We start from the raw sequence: 21,290 nt of genomic DNA on the forward strand, positions 1-21,290 counted from the left end.
AAACTTACCTGTTTTACAGCTTGAAAACAAAACAAAACAAAAACAAAAAACAACAACAACAAAAGATACTACTAGGGCAAGAGGATAAAAGGTAAACCAAGAGTCAGGGTCAGAGCTGGAAGCCAGAATGAAGGTCTTGGTTCCTTAAGGACTTCAAGGAGAGAGTCAAATATGTGTTTTCAGCAGCCCCTCTCACAATCCGGCCAGCATAATCCTGACATGTCCTGCTTTATACCAGCGTCTGCTGAGAGCTACAGGCTTGCCTTGCCACAGAATAGAATAGAATAGAATAGAATAGAATAGAATAGAATAGAATAGAATAGAATAGAAAAGAAATCAGTTCAGTTGGAAGGGACCTACAAAGATCATCTGGTCCAACTGCCTGACTTCTTTAAGGCTAGCCAGAAGTTAAAGCATATTATTGAGGGCATTGTCGAAATGTCTCCTGAACATTGCCAGGCATGGGGCACCAATCATTTCACCAGGAAGCCCGTTCCAGTGTTTGACCACCCTCACGGTAAAGAAATTTTTCCTCATGCCCGGTCTGAACATCTCTCGGCGCAGCTCGGTGTCATTCCCGTGCACCCTGTGATCAGTTACCGGGGAGAAGAGACCTCCTTCTGTGCTCCCCCTCCTCAGAGAGTTGCAGAGAGCAAGGAGGTCACTTCTTGGCCTCCTTTTCTCTAGACTAGACAACCCATGTGTCCTCAGCCTCTCCTCATAGGACATGCCTTCCAGCCCTTTTACCTCCTTTCTTGCTCTCCTCTACTTGCTTTCAAGGACCTTAACATCCTATTTCTATTCCGGATTCCAGGACTGTGTAAAATATTCAAGGTGAGGCCACACCAATGCTAGCTATAGCAGGAGAATCACCTCTTTTGACCAGATGGCTATGCTGTGTTTAAAAGTCAGTGACAGGCATATCACCCCATAACCACCCCTATGCCACCCCAAAATCAGGTTTGCCCTCTTGGCTGCCAGGGCACACTGCTGGCTCCTGTTGAGCCTGCTGTCAGCTGGCACCCCCAGATCTCTTTCAGCTGAGCTGCTCTCCAGCCACTCATCTCCTAATTTGTACCTCTGTCTGGCCTCACGCCTCCCCAAGTGCAGCACCCGTCATTTTCCTTTGTTGAACTTCATTCTGTTGATGATTGTCCAGTGCTCCAATCTACCTAGATCCCTGTGCAAGGCCTCTTGTCCCTCTAGGGAGTCAACAGCACCTCCCAGGTTAGTATCACCAGCAAATTTACTAAGGATGCACTCCACTCCTGCACCCAGATCATTGATAAAAATGTTGAAGAGGACTGGCCCTAGAACTGAACCTTGTGGAACACTGCTGGTGACCAGCTGCCAGCCAGATGTAGCCCAATTGACTATGACCTTTTGAGCCCTACGATTGAGTCAGTTCATCACCCAGCATAGCATCACCCAGCTGTTTGTCTCACAGTTGGACAATTTGTCCGGAAGGGTGCTGTGAGGGAAAGTATCAAAGACCTTACTAAAATCCTGAAAGATTACGTTTATCCTCTTCCCTTCATCCACCAAGTGGGTGACCTTATCATAAAAGGAGATCAAATTACTAACTTTCTGCAGGAGTTTCTGTTCATAAACCCATGTTGCCTATGCTTGGTAATAGCTTTGTTCTTCAAATGCCTTACAGTCTTCTCCATAACTTTTTGAGGGACTGAGGTTAGACCGACAGGTCTGTAGTTTCCTGTCTCCATGAGAGGTCTTCTCTCATGCCCTTTTTGTTGGTGGTTGTAACACTGGCCAACTTCCAGTCAGCAGGGACCTCCTCAGACTCACCAGACCTTTGGTAAATTGCAGAAAAGGATCCAGCTATAACATCTGCTAACTCCTTCAATACTCTGGCATGAATGGCTGTCAGGCCCCGTGGATTTATGAATGCTGAGCTGATAAAACAGTTCCCTTAGAATTTTGGTGACCACAGATGGAAAGTCACTGATCCCTTAGTCATGGTCCTCCAACTCTGAGGAACGGACAGCCCAAGATCTGTCGTAACTATTAAATGCTGAGGCAAAAAAGGCATTAAATGCTTCCACTTTCTCCTCATCCTTAGCTGTTAGGTGACCATCTGCTTCAAATATCAGTCCAATGTTTTCCTTTGACCTCTTGCTATTGACAAACTTGAAAAAGCCTTTTTTGTTGTCTGATGACTTCATGTTGCCTAAGGCAGGGCTTGCCTTCAGACTGGTCCCTTAAGGACTACTAATCCTGTTCCTACCTCATGCTCCAAGGCATCACGCTAGCAGTGAGCCCTAAGGTCACAGTGTTCCTGCAAAAACTTGGCAGCAAAGCTGCCACTTGGTTGTCCAAGTAATGCTGAATTTTGGTCTGCATTTCACTGAGGGAGCATCTTCTACATTGTCCTTCAGGTGTCCTGATACCTGGTTCTAAACTTGAAATCAAAGACTTGGAGTAGCTGATGCCAACGTTTAATTAGAAATAGCGATAGAGGCAATGATAGCAAGTGTATCAGTCCTTGCTCAGATCTGAGGACACACAACACACTACCAGAGTAATTCACTTGGAAGGGACCTCTGGAGGTTGCTAGTCTAAAATCCTACTCAAAGCAGGGCCAGTTGTGACATCAGACGAGGTTACTGAGGGTTCTTTTCAGCCTTCCAAGACTGAGGATGTTGGGCATCTTTAGGTAACTTGTTCCAGTGCTTGACTGTCCTCATAGTGAAAAAGATTTTCCTTATATTGAAAGATTGTCCTCATATGGACTGGAAAGTTTCCAGCAGAGGACCACCAAGATGATCAAGACACTGGAGCACCTCTCTTATGAGGAAAGGCGCAGAGAGCTGGGACTGTTCATCCTGGAGAAGAGGAAGCTCAGGAGGGATTGCATCAATGTGTAGAAGTACCTGAAAGGAGGATGAAGAGAACAGAGCCAGGCTATGTTCAGTGTTGCCCTGTACCAGGACAAGAGACACTGGGCACAAACTGGAACACAAGAGGTTCTGTTTGAACATCAGGAAGTACTTCTGCACTGTGTGGATGACAGAGCACTGGAACAAGTTGCCCTGGGAGGCTGTGATCTCCATCCTTCAAGATCTTCAAAAGCTGTCTGGATATGGTCCTGGGCAACTTGTTCTAGGTGGCCCTGCTTGAGCAGGAGGGTTGGACCAGGTGGACCCAGAGGTCCCTTCCAACCTTAACCATTTTGCGATTCTGTGATATCCAGTTGGAACCTCTCCTTTTTCACCTTATAGAATCATAGAATGGCTTGGGTTGGAAGGGACCTTAAAGATCATCTAGTTCCAGCTCCCCTGCCATAGTGCCATGGGCAGGGACACCTCCCCCTAGATCAGGTTGCTGAAAGCCGCATCCAGCCTGGCCTTAAAGACCTCCAGGAATGGGGCATCCACAGCTTCTCTGGGTAACCTGTTCCAGTGCCTCACCACTCTCATACTAAAGAATTTCTTCTGAATGTCTAACCTAAATTTACCCTCTTCTAGTTTAAAGACATTACTCTGTGTCCTGTCACCACACTCCCTAACAAAGAGTCCCTCCCCAGCTTTCCTGTAGCTCTCTTTAGTACTAGAAGGCCACTATAAGGTCTCCCCAAAGCATTCTCTTCTCCAGGCTGAACAATCCCAGCTCTCTCAGCCTCTCCTCATGGGAAAGGTGCTCCAGCCTTCCAATTATCTTTGTGGCCCTCCTCTGGAGTTGCTCCAACAGGTCCACGTCCTTACGTTGGGGACCCACAGCTCTGCAGGTGGGGGGTCTCACGGGAGTAGAGTAGAGGGGGAGAATCACCTCCATTGCCCTGCTAGCCGCACTGCTTTTGATGCAGCCCAGGATACGGTTGGCTTTCTGGGCTGTAAGCACATGTTGCCAGCTCATGTTGAACTTCTCATCAAACATGTCTATTGTCTCTTGGCCTCCCACCCTCATAGGTCCTGGGAGAGCTGCTGTTAGATTCCCTCACAGCCTTCTCTTCTCCACACTGAGCAAACCTGGTTCATTCAAACTCTCCCTTTGCACTCCTGGGGCAAGTTCTCCTGTCTCCTGACCATCTTGGTGTCCCTTCACTGACCCTGCTCTGGTTTATGTGTCTTGTACTAAGGGGCCAAAAACTGGACACAGTCATATTCTAGATGTGCTCTAACAAGTGCTGAGTAGAACATAATAATCACTTCCCTTGATTTACCAGCAATGCTTCTGTTAATACAGCCTTCTCTGCTGCCTGGACACACTGCTGACTCCTGTTCAGCTTGCTGCCTACCAAGACTCCCAGGTCCTTTCCAGCAAAGCTGCTACCTGTCCAGTCAGTACTCAGCCTGTTACATTGCAAACGGTTCTTCCTTCCCTGGTGCAGGATTTTGCATTTGTCCTTGCAGAATTTCATAAGGTTTCCACTGGCCCCTTTGTTGAACCTGTCTAGGTTTCTCTGAATGGTGGCTCTGCCCATGAACGTATGGATTAGTCCCCCCAGCTCATTGTCATCTGCAAACCTGAGTGCACTCTGTTGCTTCCTCTGAGCCACTGATAAAGTTGTTAAATATGACAGATCTCAAAATAGTCCTCTCTAGTACTCTGCTTGGTATCAAGCTGTCCATCCATCCTGACTACAACATCCCAAATTGGTTACAAAAATATTGTGGGAATCAGTGTTGAAAGCCTTACTAAAATCACAGTGAAGAGTTGACTTGCTAAAGTTAACAAGCTGGCCAAAGTTATAAGGAGAGCTTTAAACTAGACTTAGCAGGGGAAGGGAATGGAGTTTTGAGTAACAGAGAAGCGCCAGGAGCTACTGATGTATTAGGAACCAACAGTGAAAAACCTGTTAAAGTCCTCAAAGTATGTTCCTCTAAAAAGGTGACAGGGTTGATAGTCCAACTGAAGTGTCTCTATACTAATGCACATAGCTTTGGTAACAAACAGAAGAAGTTGGAAGCCACTGTGCACTTAGAAAGCTATGACCTAATCACTACCACTGAAACATGGTGGGACACGAACCATATTGAACGTACACAAGACTATGGGACCCAACAAGATGCATCCCAGGGTCCTAAGGGAATTGGCTGATGTGGTTGCTAAACCATTCTCCACATCATATTTGAAAAGTCCTAGCCATCAGGAGAGGTTCCCAGTGACTGGAGAAAAGGGAATATTGCACCCCTTTTTAAAAAGTGTCACAAGGAGGATCCTGGAAACTACTCACCAGTAAGTCTCACCTTGGTGCGTAGTAAGATCATGGAACAGATCCTTCTGGATGTCATGTCAAAACATATGGAGGATAGGAAGGTGATTAGAGACAGACTATATGGCTTCACTAAGGGCAAATCGTGCCTGACTAATCCAGTGGCCTTCTAAGATGGACTGACTATATCGGTGGACAAGGGAAGAGCTACTGATGTCATCTGCCTGGACTTCTGTAAGGCCTTTGATACAATTCTCCACACTAAATTAGAGGGATATGGTTTTGATGGATGGACTGTTAGATGGACAAAGAAATGTGGCTGGATGTCTGTGCCCAGAGTAATAGTCAGTAACTCATTGTCCAAGAGGAAACAAGTAATGAATAAGTGGTATCCCTCAAGGGTCCATGTTGGAACAAATACTATCCAATGATACTACATCAATGATAGAGATAGTGGGATTGAGTGCACCCTCAGCAAATTTGCAGATGACACTAAGCTGAGTGGTGCAGTTGATATTCTAGAGGGAAGGGATGCCATCCAGTGGGACCCTGACAGACTTGAGGAGTGGGCCTACACAAACCTCATGAAGTTCAACAAGGCCAAGTGCAAAGTTCTACACCTGGGTTGGGGCAATCTTCAGTATCAATACAGACTAGATGATTGAGAGCAGTCCTGCAGAGAAGGACTTGGAAATACTGGTGGATGAAAAAATGGGTATGAACTGGCAATGTGTGATTGCAGCCCACAAAACCAACCATATCCTCGGCTACACAAAAAGAAGTGTGGCCAGCAGGTCAACTGAGGTCATTCTCCTCCTCTGCTCTCTTGTGATACCTCACCTGTAATACTGTTTCCAGATCTGGGATCCCAATCCAAGGACATAGACCTGTTGGTGTGTGTCCAGAGGAGGGCCACAAAAATGATCAGGAGGCTGGTGCACCTCTCGTGAAGAAAGATTGAGAATGTTTGGGTTGTTCAGCCTGCAGAAGATAGCTTAAATGAATTAAAGATCAATGAGCAAATGGAGGCAGGGTACTTGGAAACCCATGTCTTAGGGAATCCTGCAAGAAGTCCTTGAAGAATGCAATTTCCTCTTCATCTAATCTCCTTGGTTTGGGAGGTATTATCTCTGCTTCTATACCAATGTTCTGAGCCTGCCCTTCATGAAGGACCCTTGTCTGTCCAAAGGTGTCTCCTGTGTTCAGAAGAGTACCTGGAACCTTCCTATCCAACATCCTTCCCATAACTACTGGATCACAATCTGCTCGACCTTCCCCAGCCCCATGACAGTTTCCAGCCAGAAAATTTTATCCTCTTTGTACATATACAAATCAAGCTCAGAAGAGGGAAAGGAGAGCCAGACCTTGATAGTCCAGTCCAGTACTTAGAACACGCCTAGAAAGTAGAAGACCCAGGATCAAGTCTGTTCTCTAATAAGTAGTAGATGGTTTTATACACAACTGAATTGCTTCTACAGGTAAAACTGAACTTTGTCCTTCGGTATCGGGGGAGTGACATTGTTGAAAAACAGACTTCCCAGCAAAGTATTTTGGTCATTGATTTAGTGGGATGGCATTTTCCAGAAAGAGTTGGGTTGACAACAGTACCCAAAGCCAAGGAAAATTCCCAGCTAAGAATCACAAGATGGTAAGTACCTGTGCATGGGGATCTGGAGGCAAAGTGTCACCTGAACATTTCTCATCTACACAATGTGAGGACTTCCATGAATCACAAAACCGCAGATAATGGTCCTTTGAGAGGCTAGATGGTCCATTCCCATTGCCTCATCTGGATCAACTATACTTTTGTTCTTCCCCTGTCTTGCCTACTTCCAATGATGAACAGAATGGCAAAATATCGTAGAATAGAACATGATCCACTACTGTTCTTTGGGCAATTATAAGACACTGTGTAATTCAAGAGCAAAGAAACCGTCCCCTTTCTTGGATTATAGGCTAGTTCAAAAAGGCATATGGTCCAATATTACACCATTGTCAATGCTGATAAATATTTGATATAATGCTTCAGAAATTCATATTTGAAAAAAAATATGATGTGGAACTAGCATAGGAAAACACTAACTAAGGATCATAAATGAAAGATAAATAACATCACACAGCTGAAAGGAGGAGGCTGTTATGTCAGAGATCAATGTCCATATTTACTGTGTCATTAATCATCTGTGGATCACAGTCAAGAGAACACAAATGCATTTCAAAGAAGGCACACGAGAGCTGCGTGATTTCTAAGAGCCTCTCCAGTTAAACTCTGGTAATATTGAGCACAAAGGTAAAGTAAAACACTTTTTTTTTTAGATTTGTAAAGAAGTACATACTGTGGTTGTTCCAACACATAGTTATTTCAATGACAAATTAGAATTTATTCAAAACAGAAGAATTAGATAAATAAAAGTCAAAGCATTATGTATTCACTGCAGAACCCTGCAATTAGATTTCAGTGCAGGATATTCCAACAACTAAGGAAGAAGACATCTGTCTTTTTTTCAATTACCAGAACTTTCCCTAGGACCTTTCAAAAAATTATAAAAAGCACTCTTGCAATGACATTAGCCAGCTTCCCTGGCACTCTCAAAGGCATCCTTCTGGTCTCATGTGTATGCCTAATTCAGCTGATATTCTTAAGATGTCTGCTCCAGGAAGGGGTGAAATACCCCCTAAACTCAGTTGACTTTAATGACATTTCCACTGCCTAGGAAGAAAGACTGAAATGAGACTTAAGTCTGTACTGGAGTTGTCTAACATATTCAGACAAACCTAGCTCTGAGTACATGCAAATCCCATTTATTACTGCCAACAGCAACCACTACCCATTATGCTGTTCTCCAGATATGTCAGATTCTGTCTTATGATGCTGGTGAAGACAGAGATGAAGAGCCTTGGTCTAAAGATGACATGGCACTGTCACTGTAATGCCACAGCATATGCTTTGTTACCAGGAGGAAGATGGTATGAACTGAATATGACATTGTCCTGTTTCTGATGTTGCTGCTTGCTTCTCAGAGATCAGTACCTTTGTTGCTGTACCTTGATATGGTTGTGGGCTCCCAGGGGACATCATGGTAGAATCTTGTAACTATAACATAGGAGTCATAATGTTTCTTTTTTTTCCCCACTTAACTGTGTTTATTCATATTCCTAAAGTCTGTGTGGCACCTAGCGTAGCCAAGGCTCCAGCTCTGTCACAAGCTTTTAGAAGCTAATTCAATAAATATTGGGATCTTATCATGACCCTGATGTTAATACTTAAAGGTTGAAGCCCTGCAATCAAGTAATAATGTAAGAATTTCAACTGCCATTAAAAAAACTTCTCATCTTCCTTGCAGAGAACAACAAAAAATTTTGTTTTGATGGACGCCACTGGCTCATAAACCTGTGAGCTGATTCAACTCACTAAACTGGCAGAAAAGTATTCACTTCGTGTTAATTTTCTGCCAGTTTAATGAACAGAACAAATGCTAGAAGGGGTGCAACAGAAGCAGCACAGACTCAAAAGTAGTTTCAGGAGGACAGGACAGAACTGCATGTATCATCATTAGCAAGCTGTTAGATCAACTTACATACCTCATTTAAATTCACCATAGAAACAGCAAGTACAGAATAGAAAGAGCATCTGAAAAGTCACTTCAGGCACTTCACAGACTAGGAGATGACTAGGTATTTTTCATAGCTACTGAGAAATCTGTTACCTGTGAGCCTGTCTAATCCCTTTTCCTACTCATACCTCTGGTGTTTGTGGCATCCTGTGGTCATGCACTTCTCGTGCTATCAAGCAGTGCATAAACTGCAAGAGCTACTTTTGTTTGTTTAAACCTGCTACACCCTTCTGTTGTCAGACATGCTGACAGTTTCTGTTGCTTCCCCATACTAATCATGATTTTATGGGCGTTTCATCTCCCCTCCCCCCACCTCATTTCTGGTCACATTATTTACACTCTGCACCCTTGGGAATACATAACCTTTTCTGCCAAGTACTATAAGAAGAGGAAGCTGCCACGCCACAGTGACAGTCTTTGAGATAAGAAAGAGACCTGGGGGAAAGAGATCACTGCTTCCCTCCCAACTTTAACCCACTCTGCTATTCATATCAAGCACACAAGCACAGTGACCTTCTCCAGCCCACGCTAAGCACAGCACCAACAGCATAACCTCTGCTGTATCTTCTCCTCCCTTGCCCTGTGCCTCTGCATCCTCTTTCCTCTTCGTGTTCCAGCCCCTGCGTAGCTTGCCCCACTGCTAGTTCCCTTTACTCTTCAGGGTGAGTTGGGCTCCCTGACTTTGTTCTTGTCTCCTCTGCCAATTTTTGGCAAAAGGTTGCCTCTGTTGCCAAACTTTGGCTCAGTACTCCCCACTGCAGCCCAGAGCTAGGTCTGCCTTCAGCACTTTCTTACATCCCCACTTGTCCTTTTCTGTCATTTTGTCTGATGCTTCCATTGAACGCACTAAGTCCCCACAAATAAGAAAGGAAAAAAATTGTTCCTTCCCCTCAGGACAGTTAGAGCTTCCTTATTTCTCCTCATTTCCTTTAGGTCATGCATCACATTTCCTTTTCTGTGAGAAAACTTTCTCTAACCCTACAACACAGCTTTTTTCGCCAGCATATCTCCTCAGACAGCTGCAGCCCTGTTGCCACATCCATGGTATCATCACCTGCAGCCATGCCACTTCCACCACAGTGGGTAGGGTGTCTCCCATGCTGATCCAGAGGTCTGACACACTGACATTCCCTGGTTTTCCAGTCACTGTCTCTTCCTCACACTGGAATCCCCACCTGGAAGCTGGTTCAGATACAGTTTTGGTATCTGAACCTTCCGGCTTCTTTGTTCTTCTTTATTTCTCCTTAGAGCTCAGCACATTCCTCAGTATTTCCCTCACACCTCCCTTGACTGCCTCCCATCAATCTGGGTAGTAAGGTCATTACACTCTGCCTTGTCTTTTCCTTCCAGCAGCAGTTCATTGTCCAAATGCTGCTGACATATTGTGGCACAGGAGACTGAGAAGCATCCTTCATAGCCCATAATGAGCATGACTTTGTTGATTGCATTAATCAGAGAATCATTTAAGTTGGAAAAGACTTCTAGGATCATCAAGCCCAACCATTAACCTAGCACTGCCACGTCTACCACTAAACCATGTCTCTAAACACCACATCTACATGTCTTTCGAATATCTCTGGGCATGATGACTCAACTACTTCCCCAGGCAGCCTGTTCCAATGCCTCACAACCCCTTCAGTGAAGAAATTTGTCCTAATATCCAACCTAAACTGCCCCAGTGCAACTTGAAGCCATTTCCTCTTGTCCTTTTGCTTGTTGCTTGGGAGAATAGACTGAATGCATGATGAGGACTCACTAAGGCCTGGGGCACAGGTACAATGGCCATCTCTTGGCTTGAAAGGATGGATGCTGATTTTCCAAAACTCAAAGCAGAATGCCAGTACTACCACTAGAAACCTGTCTTCCTCAGATACCCATCAATGGCTGCTAAGTAGCCTACCTGGGTGCTAGGAGTGATCCCACACAGACCACTGCAGCCAACTGCTAACGACAACAAGCAGGTGTGATCCACACAGATGATACTGAAGGATACACCAAGGAGAGAGCCTACGGTGGGGAGACGCATCCCATTTTCTGGCCCTTCCCTTCTCATCCTCTCCTGAATGTTGTCCCCCTGTATCCATCCCAGCACCCAAACCTCCATAATGTTGGGGGCTGAACTGGGAACAAGGATAGTAAATGCACACTGTGAGACCAATCACTCCCTTCTGCCCTAAGAGGATACCTCCACAGCATATCAGAGGTGTGGAGTTTTGAGGAGATCACTGACCTTGTCCTCCTGGAGACTGTGGTACAGGAGTCTCAGCATCCCTGGTCAGTGCTAGAACAGTGTTTTCATCCCTGGGCTCCAGGGGGGACTTTTCTTCAAGAGCTGTGACTTAGCTGCCATTTCCAAAGCCTAACCTCTGCCACCCTGGGGAAACTCTTGATAGTGCTGCCAGGGGCCATGAGATGAGCTCTGGGCCTTTGGGATATGCTAGAATGATGAAGCATTTTGGTGAGCCTTCAGTAAGTATGAGCATAGCCAGCCAATTGTTGGGGGGGTCAGCCCAGCCCTGCTGCAGGTCCCACTCATTACATGCAGCCTTCTACACCTGGCACCCAAGATGATGGTGCCGAACCTGGTGGCAGAGATGGGCCCTTTGACTAGCCCATGTCCCAAACTGGATCCCCCAGGCTTCTCCCACCAGCAAGGCACAGGAGCCAACAGGTGGCACGTTGTCAGGGAGCAGAAAGCACACATTTTTCACTTGTTTTTTGTTCCTTCCTTGTCCTTGGGGAGCAGTTCAGTTCACTAAATGGTTTTCCTGGTCATAAGGGCACACCATGAAATGTCAAAAAACAACACAACTAAATGTCTTAGGTGAATCTTTGTACTAACAAGATATATCGTATCACTGTTGTGTTCTTGGTATTGCATTCCTGCAACTCCATGTGAACACACACAATATTCTACCAGAGCATTACAAGATGAATCACCTAGCACTTGAAGCATCTTCCTTTGGCATTGCCTGAAATTTATTTGGAATAAATTGGAATATATATACATACAGTATTGTAATAAATATACAGTATTGGACTATAGCTAACACACCTACTAGCAAAAGGGGACAATGCATTATAAGACTTCCAAGTCTGTCCGTGGGCTGGAAGCACTCACCAGCTGCTGACCCGATCCTCCTTTGACCCAGCTGGGTAGTTCCAGCCCAATGCTATACAAAGGCATTGCTAGCTATCACTCTGTGTCCATCACCACACCACCCTCTAGGAAAAGCTCTGCATTACGTTAGACCTGGGGTTTTGCTTAATAGCAGAGAAATACTTTGAGCAGCTTTTTCCATTTGGTGCTGGAAGGCCTCTTGTCTCCAGCTCCATCTAAACATCTTTGGGTTGCACATACCTGTGGTGGTTTTACTCATCTGAGCAGCTGAGCTCCACCACAACCACTCTCTCACTCCCCCTCCTCAAAATGAAAGGGGAAGAAAATAAGATGAAAAGGGCTCAAGGGTTGAGATAAGGACAAGGAAATCACTCAAGAATTATCCTCACGTGTAAAACAGTATCAGCATAGGGAGATTAAGGTATTTTATTGCCCATTGCTAACAAGCTAGAGCAGTGAGAAACTAAAACACCTTCACTCCATCCACCCTATTCTATGTCCTCCCCCTGAGCAGCGCAAGGGAACGGGGAATGGGGGCTGCGGTCAGTCCATGACACTGTCTCCACCGCTCGTTCTCGGTCCCTCTCTGCCTCTGCTCCACGTGGGGTCCCTCCCACGGGATGCCGTCCTTCCCGAACTGATCCTGCGGTGGCTGCAGCTCTTCAAGAACTGCTCCCACACGGCTCTGTACCATGGGGTCCATCCCCCAGGAGCAAACTCCTCCAGCACGGGTCCTCCACGGGCGGCAGCTCCCCCCAGCCCCCCCGCTACTGCGTGGGCTCCTCTCCACGGGCTGCAGCTCCGGCCCGGGGCCTGCTCCTGCAGGGGCTCTCTACGGACCGCAGCCTCCTCCAGGTCACCTCCACCCGCTCCACCGGAGGCACTAAGATGAAGTTAGCTCCGGCCGCGCCCCCGGGACCGGCCGGGCAGGCAGCGGGGCCCGGCGGGCGCAAGACCGCCCGGCTGCGCGAGGCCTGGCCCGAGCCGGCAGCCCCACACCCGGCTTTCCCCCAAAATGGCCGAAGCTCCCTCACCGGCTTCTCCCAACTACGGGGAAAGCGAAGGAAGCCATAGGACCTGGGCCCGGGCGCCGCGGGGCGGTGCCGCGGCCGGGCCGGGTGGCACGGAGCACGAGCAGGGACCAGGCCCGGGACCCCCGCCCCGCCCCGTCCCGCCCGGCAGCGCCGTGCTCCCGCCCCTCGCCCCGCCAGCCCTGCTCCCCCCGCGGTGACGCCAGGCGCCGCCCGGTGCCGCGGCCCGCCTCTCATTGTCAGCGGCCGGACCCGCAGCCCGAGCCCGAGCCCCGCGGGCTGCGGCTGCCCGAGTCGCGGCGCGGCTGCCCCTGCCCGGGTCGCCCCGGCGGCTGCCCGCGCAGACTGAGCGCGCCGCGGGCGGAGGCCGAGCGCGGCCGCTCCCGCTGCCCAGGTAGGCAGAGGTGGGCGCCGCGGGCGGGCTCGGCGGAGGGTGGCGGGGAGGGCCGCGGGCGGGCGGGCGGGTGCCGCGGCCCCGTCCGGAGCCCCGCGACGCCGCCGCCTCCGCCCGACCGGCGGGGTGGGGAGGAATTCGAGGCATCCGCTTTGTCTGCGCTGCCAGCAGACCGCCTTCCAGCCGCCCGCGTCGGGCGGGTGCCGCGGGACCGGGGCGGCCCGCGGCGTGGCGGCGGCGAGACCCCGACCGCGGCGAGGCCGCGCTACCGGGAACGGCGGGGCCGGGCCTGCCCCGCCGCGCCGGGGCCTGGCGGGCTCCGGCACTGGCCCCGCGCCCGGCCCGCCCGCGCGGCCCGCGGCAGTCGCTCCGGGGAGCCCGGCGAGAGCAGTGCGGCGCCCCGCGGGGCTGCCCCGCCACCGGTGGGAGCCGCCCGCGGGCGGGCTCAGGGCTCTGCTCGGTTGCCTCCGAGGAATCTCCCGAGCTCCTGAAGCAGCCGTTTACCCGGCGGTGGGGACGGAGCGGGGCCCGGGGCTGGCCGCGGGGTCGCAGCGCGGCCGGCCGGAAGGCACACGGCCTTTTCGCCAGGCTGGAGCGCTGCGGGTACTCTGCAAAGGCGTGCAGAAATTCACCGACGTTTTGGAGATAAATAAATGCCTAATACACGTCCAGCACTGGGCGTAGGGTTCTCTCCTACGGTTACCGTGTAGTTGACCTTCTTGAGGTTTCTAGACGCTTAAGGCATGGGGTTCCTGTGAATAGCCATCAGCTTTTTTTTTTTCTCCTGCAACTATCTACTCGCTTTCCTGTCAGTTATTTATCTGATTTTTCCTCTCTTTCCCAGCCCACCCGCTCTTATTTATGATGAATAATGTTCTCCCTGTTACGTGTGAGTTTCTCTGATGCTCTCTGCCTTTGTTAATCAGGTTAAGCCCTCTTTGCTCCCTTGTGTTGAGGGAATTCATTGATTTAACATCACAAAATCTCCTTTCTTTTCTCCTCATAAAACTTACTAAAACACTGCAATTGGCTTTGCCAGTGTCACAAGTTGTTGGTATGTAGAGCAAGTGGAGCAGCAGACCTTTGGTGGTTGTCCTTGGTGACCACACTTTCATTGCAAATTTGCATTTTATTTTCTAATGCTGCACTTGAAGCCTTTAAACCAATCAAATCCAAGTTAAAGTGACCATACCAACTAGTCAGCACCTTCTGATTAGGTGTAGTTGGATTAGATTTTAATAGGTGCATAAATGCTATTAAAATTCTCCACAAAGTCACTGAAAATAGTGCTCACAATTGCCGCATGCATTGAGGTTGTTTCTTATCAAGTCTCTAGTTGAACTGAGAGCTTCCTGGGCGGAATCTCTCCTAAGCGGCACTGCATAGTGACGATAGTAAAAGGGGAAATATTTTACAACCCTGGAGTTTTCTTCGGCATTCAGGATGTAGAAAAAATGCAGTTACTTACCATATGCCTACGGTCTTTTGGCAGAGACACGCATTTCCTTGCCTGCTGGATAATGAAGAGGGACAGTATTCCTCTGTATTTCTACTACATGTGTGAGTACAAAACCAACAATTATATGCTTTGGTTAGTTAATAAAGCCCATGGCCAGTCAATGTGTTTCAGTAGGCACAGTGTGCTACGTGGCCATTTCACATCGGCGGTACTTGCAGAAGCATAATTCCTCTATTGTGTCAGATCCACGGCAGTAAGGATGGCTGCACTGGCTCTGGTACTCGAACTCTTCCCAGTACTGATTAAGCTTGCTCATACAGCAGAAAAGGATCTGCTCTCTCTTCCTGCGTTTGCTGCCTGCCAAGCTGTTGAGCTGGACAGGCTCCCAGAAGGCTCCAAAAGGCCCTGGGGAACACTGGCTGTGTGTGGGGCTGCGGAGCAGGACCCTGCTCAGCTGTGGTGAGTGCAGCCCCTGTCTGGGGTTGTGCCCTGGCAGCTGGGACAGGTTGGGTCACCTAAGCCCTCTCTAACAGGCCAGGCCCTGGAAGTGGAGGAAAGCTTGGAAAGCTGTTTGCTGTGTTTCTTTTGGACATGCAGCTGAAAATTCCTGAGGGCAGGAGTAAATCAGGATAAGGAGATATGGAAGCATAGAATAACTTAAGAGTAGGCAGGTCCTTGGTAACTAACTTCCCTGCCTTTGTTCTGGTCCAAGTGACCCTTCAGCCTCAGCTTTCCATTAATCCTTTAAATGGTAAAATTTTCTTACCCCAGTTAAGGGCAAGCTGACTGATTTCTACTTTATAGGAAGCCAAAATATGTTATGGCAACATGGTCTCTTCGCTAGCTCATCTGGCTTTCTCTGTGCTCTGAAAATTTGGCCCAGCTGCAAATAAGCTACTGAGTTTATGTATTTAACATAAGTTAGTAAACGTAGACAAAAATAGATCCTCTTGTATAAAGAGTACTCTCACATCTGGCTGTGACCAGAGGTGGTAATTAAAAACAAAACAAAAATAACAGTGTGCCTTACTAACAATGTAGGCCAAGTTATTTTGTTCTTTCGGATGAGCTGGTGATTAAATCTTCGAGCATGATATAACCCTAGTATTGTACACAGGTACTCTGAGATTGTGCTCATCCTCTGTGAAGCCATTCCTTCCCACCAAGGGCAGTGGTCAGCAAGGAAACAAATGAGACATGCCTTGTTATTTTCAGAAGTTTTTCAAAAAGTCTGGTTGGTGTAACTGAGCCAAATCGCAAAATGGAACAATTTTGATGCAAATGTTAAGCTCAAATGAAGCAAATAATCTTGTTTAGGAGGCCATTTGCTTTGGAAGATTGACATGATGATGATCAGGAGCGGCAGCATGTTTTGCACTAACTACTGCAATGCAAGTCATGGGAACTCTTAAAACATATTGGAAGGAGAGCACTTGTCTAAAACCGTTGTACAGTCTTTTTTCTTAGGTAACATTTGGATCTGTGTATGTGATGCAGAAAGCACACATTTTGAAATACTTGGTGACAGCTGATGAGCAAGTGTTGCTTGCTATTGCTTCTTCCATCTCTGGTGCTGGTGGTCTGCTTCACCTTTTAATACTGATATTCCTTTTGCTTTTCATAGCCTACATTTTTTGAGGTTTTTGAGTACTTTAATTTGATCTCTTCTGCTGTCAGTGGTCACCAAAGGTGGGATTCATTGCACCTGTCCCAGACTCAGCTGTTTGCCCAGGTGAACAGACAGAGGAAGACTTCTCCATCTGGTGACCGAGGTCACCCATTGCAGACACTGTGGATGGTCGGTCATATCTCTAGATTTGAGGGCTTGGAGTTGGTGATAGATTCAGTTTGATGGAAAAACCCATGAGCTATTGATACCGGTGTGTACCGTTCCTGTGGAGGTGGTGGGATTTGTGTTGTCTCAGCAGCCTGAAAATCAGAGTGCATGAAGTATGGCATTGGATTTTAGCCAACAAAATGTGCCAGCTTAGGTCTTACCCTTTTTGTGTCTCTGTAGGTTTTGGCAGTGATGTTCCCTTGTAGGGGCCCTAATCTCGACAGATAAGGGGTTGTAAGGCACAGTTCAGTTCTCTGTTCTTTAACCCTCAAGCAGGGTGGAGTAAGATAGGAAAGGCTGTTTGTTGCACCTGTCTAAGTGCACTGGCAGTAGACACAGGAGCACAAACACCGTACACAAGCAATTTCTATTTCCTTCTTGGTAAAGCAGAGAGCTGAGACTATTTTGGTGCTTGCTCATAGGGGTTGTACAGCAAATGTAGTGTTTTCGTTACTGAACTTTTGAGATTCTCATAGAAACACAATACAGAAAGGTGAATGCACTCTTATAATGAAGGGTTGAAAAGATGGAGGGTTTTTAGAAAGTTTAAATTAGTTTTAATATGATACTCAGCCTGCTATGCAGCTTTTTGCCATGAGTGTTGTGTCTGTAGCAGTGAGAGCTGGGTGAGTTGTGTCGGTAGTGGAACCCATTAGGATCCACACCAGTAGCCCAGGGAATGAAATGGAGCATTTATCTGCTTAGGAACAAGGTTGCCAAAATACAATGCTATAAAATGTAGGGAGACATCAGCTGCTAAGTTTGTTTCTGTGTGACAAACAAATGGGAGCTGATGCTCGCTGCTGCAACTTGGAGGAGACAACGGGACTTCTACATTTTGTCCAGTCACGGTTTGGGGAAATGCTAGGTCAGTGCAGGTGGGCATGGTGGTTGAGGGAGGTGGGTTTGCCTTTCCCCTCCTCCTGGCAGCTTTCTCCTCTGGGTGCTCTTTCCAGTTCTCCCCCAGCTGATGCAGTGTACAGCCATGTGGCAAGAGTGGATCTGGGTGAAAGTTAATTAGCTGCCCCCAAGCCCCTTTAACCCTGCCTGCTTCTGTCCTAGCAGAGGACACTTGTCAGGCTGGAGAGGGGCAGCGTGGGGGTAGAAGGCACAAGTAGTGTCAGGCACAGGGCAGGCCTGTCTAAAAATGACTGAATCATCAGTGTGAGGATCTGTTCTGGACACATAGAGGTCAGTTTTGCAATGTTAATGTTCCCTGATTGTGTTAAGGATTGCCACCTGCATGCCCCTGTTTGCATCTGCACCATCACTTTGCTTTTGTGGTGACTTTGGGCGCTCTGTGTTTGGGAAGCTGCAGCTCACACAAAGCCCTGTCCACACTTGAGCATCAGTAGTGCAGACTTCACATTTAGAGCGCTATAGTGGAAAAGTTACTGTACTTAAGTCCAAACAATTTTGGCCCTGTGTGCCAGAGCTTCACTGGATTCAGCACACCTCAAACATTTTCTTCTCAAAGTAACTTTTGAGCCATATCATCTGGGGTCTGATTGAACTTAGGCCAGCAAAATCCACTGGTCTCCCAGATTCTCTGGAAAGCTGCTAATGCATGCATGCATCTTGTGCAAGGGGAAGGCTTCCCTCTGCCGCTCCCCGTCCCACTGTGACTCGACACCGGCCGTTCTGTGCTGCCTTGTCCCAACGCTGCCCAGCCCCAGGGAGCTGGGAGTCTGCAGCATGGCTGTGCTTGGTGCCAGCCCTCGTTCCTCCCTTCGAGGCAGAAGCAGGCCGGCCGCCTGGTGCTGCGGGCAGGCCCTGCTTCTCGCATGCGGTGCTCTGGGATGAAGAGGACCTGAGTTCCCTCACCACCCCCTCACAATCTGCCCTGGCTTGGGGAGAAATGTGTGGTGGTTTTGCCTCCTTCATGTCATGAAGGGAAAGTGTAGGCTTTGATGATTTTTATCTGTTCTGCGTGTACTGGCCACTGAATGTAAACATAGTTCTGAATTTACCTAGCTAATTGGTTTTTAAGTCATAGATGAAGTCATAGTTTGACCTCCCATATAACCCGGGTATCAGACCTCACTTAGTTTCAAATTGACTTGTTCACCTAGCCATTTTTGAGGTTTGCAATTTTAAATTGGAAACTTGATGGTTCTCTGAGAGGTGGTTGGTGAATATAAATACTATTTTTTGCAGTGAAAGCCCTTGTTTCTTGATTGGATTTGTGATCGCTTGCTCAGAAGGAAAGGGACAGATTTCATTCAGACACCCTGCAAACACCTTTGTGGCTGAGACCAGACAGATCCTTGAGTGTGCACTGCCTGTCTCTGAAGGAGCAGAGCAGCAGGAGGAGGATATGAGAACTGAGGCTTTCTTAGCCCTGGTAAGAATGAACTTTGGTGGTTAATATTACAAAGCCCCTGAAGTTTGAGGCTCATGTGTCAGGCTGTGCAGTAGGAGAGAAAAGCTTCTGCTTCTGTAGGAGGTGAAGTGAGAGGGCTGCCCAACCTGTGTCACAGCATAGCAGTCATTCTGCCAGGCAGCTGAGGAAGGCTCCCGTGGCTGCAGCACAGCACCTTTCCCGCTCTGGGAACCCACGGACAACGTGCAGGTCAGCCCAGCACTTGCATCTAATGGTACAGGAGTGGGCAGCAGCAAATGTGCTGAATCGGAAATACAAGTGCCATAGTAGGAAAGGTGGAATAGAGCTGGCAAGAAAACATTGTCACTGTGTGTCAATAGTCACCTGTGTCAATAGTTTTCAAGTTTGTGTTTCAGTCTTTGGGCGTTTTAACTGAACTCCAAATGGGCGTTTTAACTGAACTCCAAATGGTAGCTTCATCCTAAGCTGAAAACGTGCCTTTCTACATTACTAGCTAAAATGAACATAAGCTCGAGCAGCTCTTTAGCTCTAACCCATTTGTCTTTACCTCAACTGTTTCACTTACACATTTTGCTCTGTTATAGTATGCAATCCAGACACTTGCAGAAAGGTAAAACTGTTCACGGTTCTGCAGCAGTGTAGCACTCTGCTTCTTAGCATTGTCAGCTCTTCCACATAGTGCCTGCGTGCAGCGCAACATCATACAGCTGGGAATGACAGATTTTTGCTGCAGTGCTGCAACCTCGTTACATGTTGAAGCAGCATCTGTCAGACTTCGTTTTCATATTTGCTCTCAAAATTGTTTTTATATAAATTGCTTTTATATGTGTTATCTGGGTTTTAAACTACTGCACTGGCTTGTGGCTTCCCTGCTGGGTGACTTTGAAAATCACAGGCTACATTTCTAAAGCTGAAAGGAGGCTGCAGAAACTCCAAGCTTATGCTGATCATCTGATTCCGCTGCAGTACTTTCAGCTGCTTGTGCCTTTGAGGTGCCTGTGCCTCACGTGGGAGTGCGGTGGGTTACCTTAAAGGGAAAATCTGATGAAACTGCTTCAAGAACTTGTTGTTACATGTGATATCTTGGTGGAATTTACCAGAATAGAAAGGAGATTCCTGACCTAGGATCTGGAACAGAGCTGAAAAAACATTAATTCCTCAGGTAGTGTGAATCATTTGGAAATACGTTTGTTTTTACTGGAGAACAACAATTCCTGTATGATAAGTAACTGTTAGTACTGCATTGTGGTAAGAATTTTAACTGAGAGCAGTTGGGAAATCCTAATGAAGCTTCCCACTCCATTGTTTGTATCACATCCTGTATATCTATTGTTTGGGATTGTTTTTAGTGTTGAATGTGTTGTTAATGTCTTAACATAAAGGTATCCTATATAACATGTGGATGTTGAAGTTTCTCTGAGATTTGGCTATGAAATGTGATAAAGTATCTGCAGAAGCTCTTAAATTCTCTTGATGTTGCACTTATGTAGTTTTTTTTTGCACTGGGCAGAGCAAAGCAATGACTGGCACAGTTTGGAATAGGGCACTTCTTTTTATCTGAAACAAATTGTCAGAGATGCTGTGCAGGAGAGAGTGAGTGCAAAATGATCATCAGTGATTTGGAAAAGCTATGAAACTGAGTTTTTGAAGGTGAATGCAGAAGCAATGCTATAACCTGCTGGGGAGGCAGGGTGGACCGTTCTCCTGCAGTGACTGGAAGCTGGGCTGTTTGGAGGCTGCAGAGTGCAGACAGCAAAGGTGAGCTCCAGACAGCTGGGTTAGGGATGGGTGTAAGGTTGGCTTTAGGCACAGGCATGGTAAAATAGCAACTGCTGTGTGCAGAAAAACAGTCATACCCTGTTGTCTGCTTTGGCTGCTCTGTAGTCCTGGAAAGCCTTGCTGTCATTGGGAATGGGTTGCCTCCGGGGTGGGATGACAGGTCCTCCCAGCATCAGCAGCAAGGCATCTTGGCTGCAGCGCGATTCTCCTTGAGCCTGGGTCACCTTCCCCACATTTCCCAGAGTAGTGGTGGCAGCCAGCCCTGTCCTGCAGCACCCTTTCCCTGGCTGTCTTTAAACAGGAACTTGCTCCCAAGCCCCTACCCACAGATCCATACCATTCACCTTTCAGTTTTGCCTCCATTGTCTATGGTTCAAGCTTGTTTGCAGTGTAAGGCATTTTTTTTCCTCTTTCTTTTTAAGAGAGATCTCTGTCCTGCACGCCTTTGGCAGCTGCTGTGACTGCTGGAGTGTGTGTGGCTCAGCACGGTCCTTCCCTCTGAGCCCATCTGTGCTGTGTGTACGCTGGCAGGGCACAC

General features: G+C 47.6%; 1 protein-coding gene and 1 long non-coding RNA gene across 5 annotated transcripts in view; one reads left to right on the forward strand and one right to left on the reverse strand.

Annotated features, from left to right (window-relative positions):
* Positions 1-13,071, reverse strand: part of LOC121058740 — a 15,519-nt gene extending 2,448 nt beyond the window's left edge. The window contains exon 1 of the long non-coding RNA XR_005814329.1: positions 12,943-13,071. This is a non-coding gene — a long non-coding RNA (uncharacterized LOC121058740). The remainder of the gene's footprint in view (positions 1-12,942) is intronic.
* A 69-nt stretch (positions 13,072-13,140) lies between these two features.
* The window catches only part of LUZP1 (leucine zipper protein 1), a 46,928-nt gene continuing 38,778 nt past the window's right edge, over positions 13,141-21,290 (forward strand). For 2 of the 4 annotated variants that reach the window (XM_040535049.1, XM_040535048.1), the window contains exon 1: positions 13,141-13,333. The gene's annotated coding sequence lies outside the window, so the exon portion shown is untranslated. Of the gene's footprint in view, positions 13,334-14,825; positions 14,894-19,992; positions 20,136-21,290 lie in introns of those variants that run through there. The other 2 variants (XM_040535050.1, XM_040535053.1) reach the window with 2 other exon arrangements.

This window comes from Cygnus olor, chromosome 23 (genome assembly GCF_009769625.2).
Source record: "Cygnus olor isolate bCygOlo1 chromosome 23, bCygOlo1.pri.v2, whole genome shotgun sequence".
NCBI lineage: Eukaryota > Metazoa > Chordata > Aves > Anseriformes > Anatidae > Cygnus > Cygnus olor.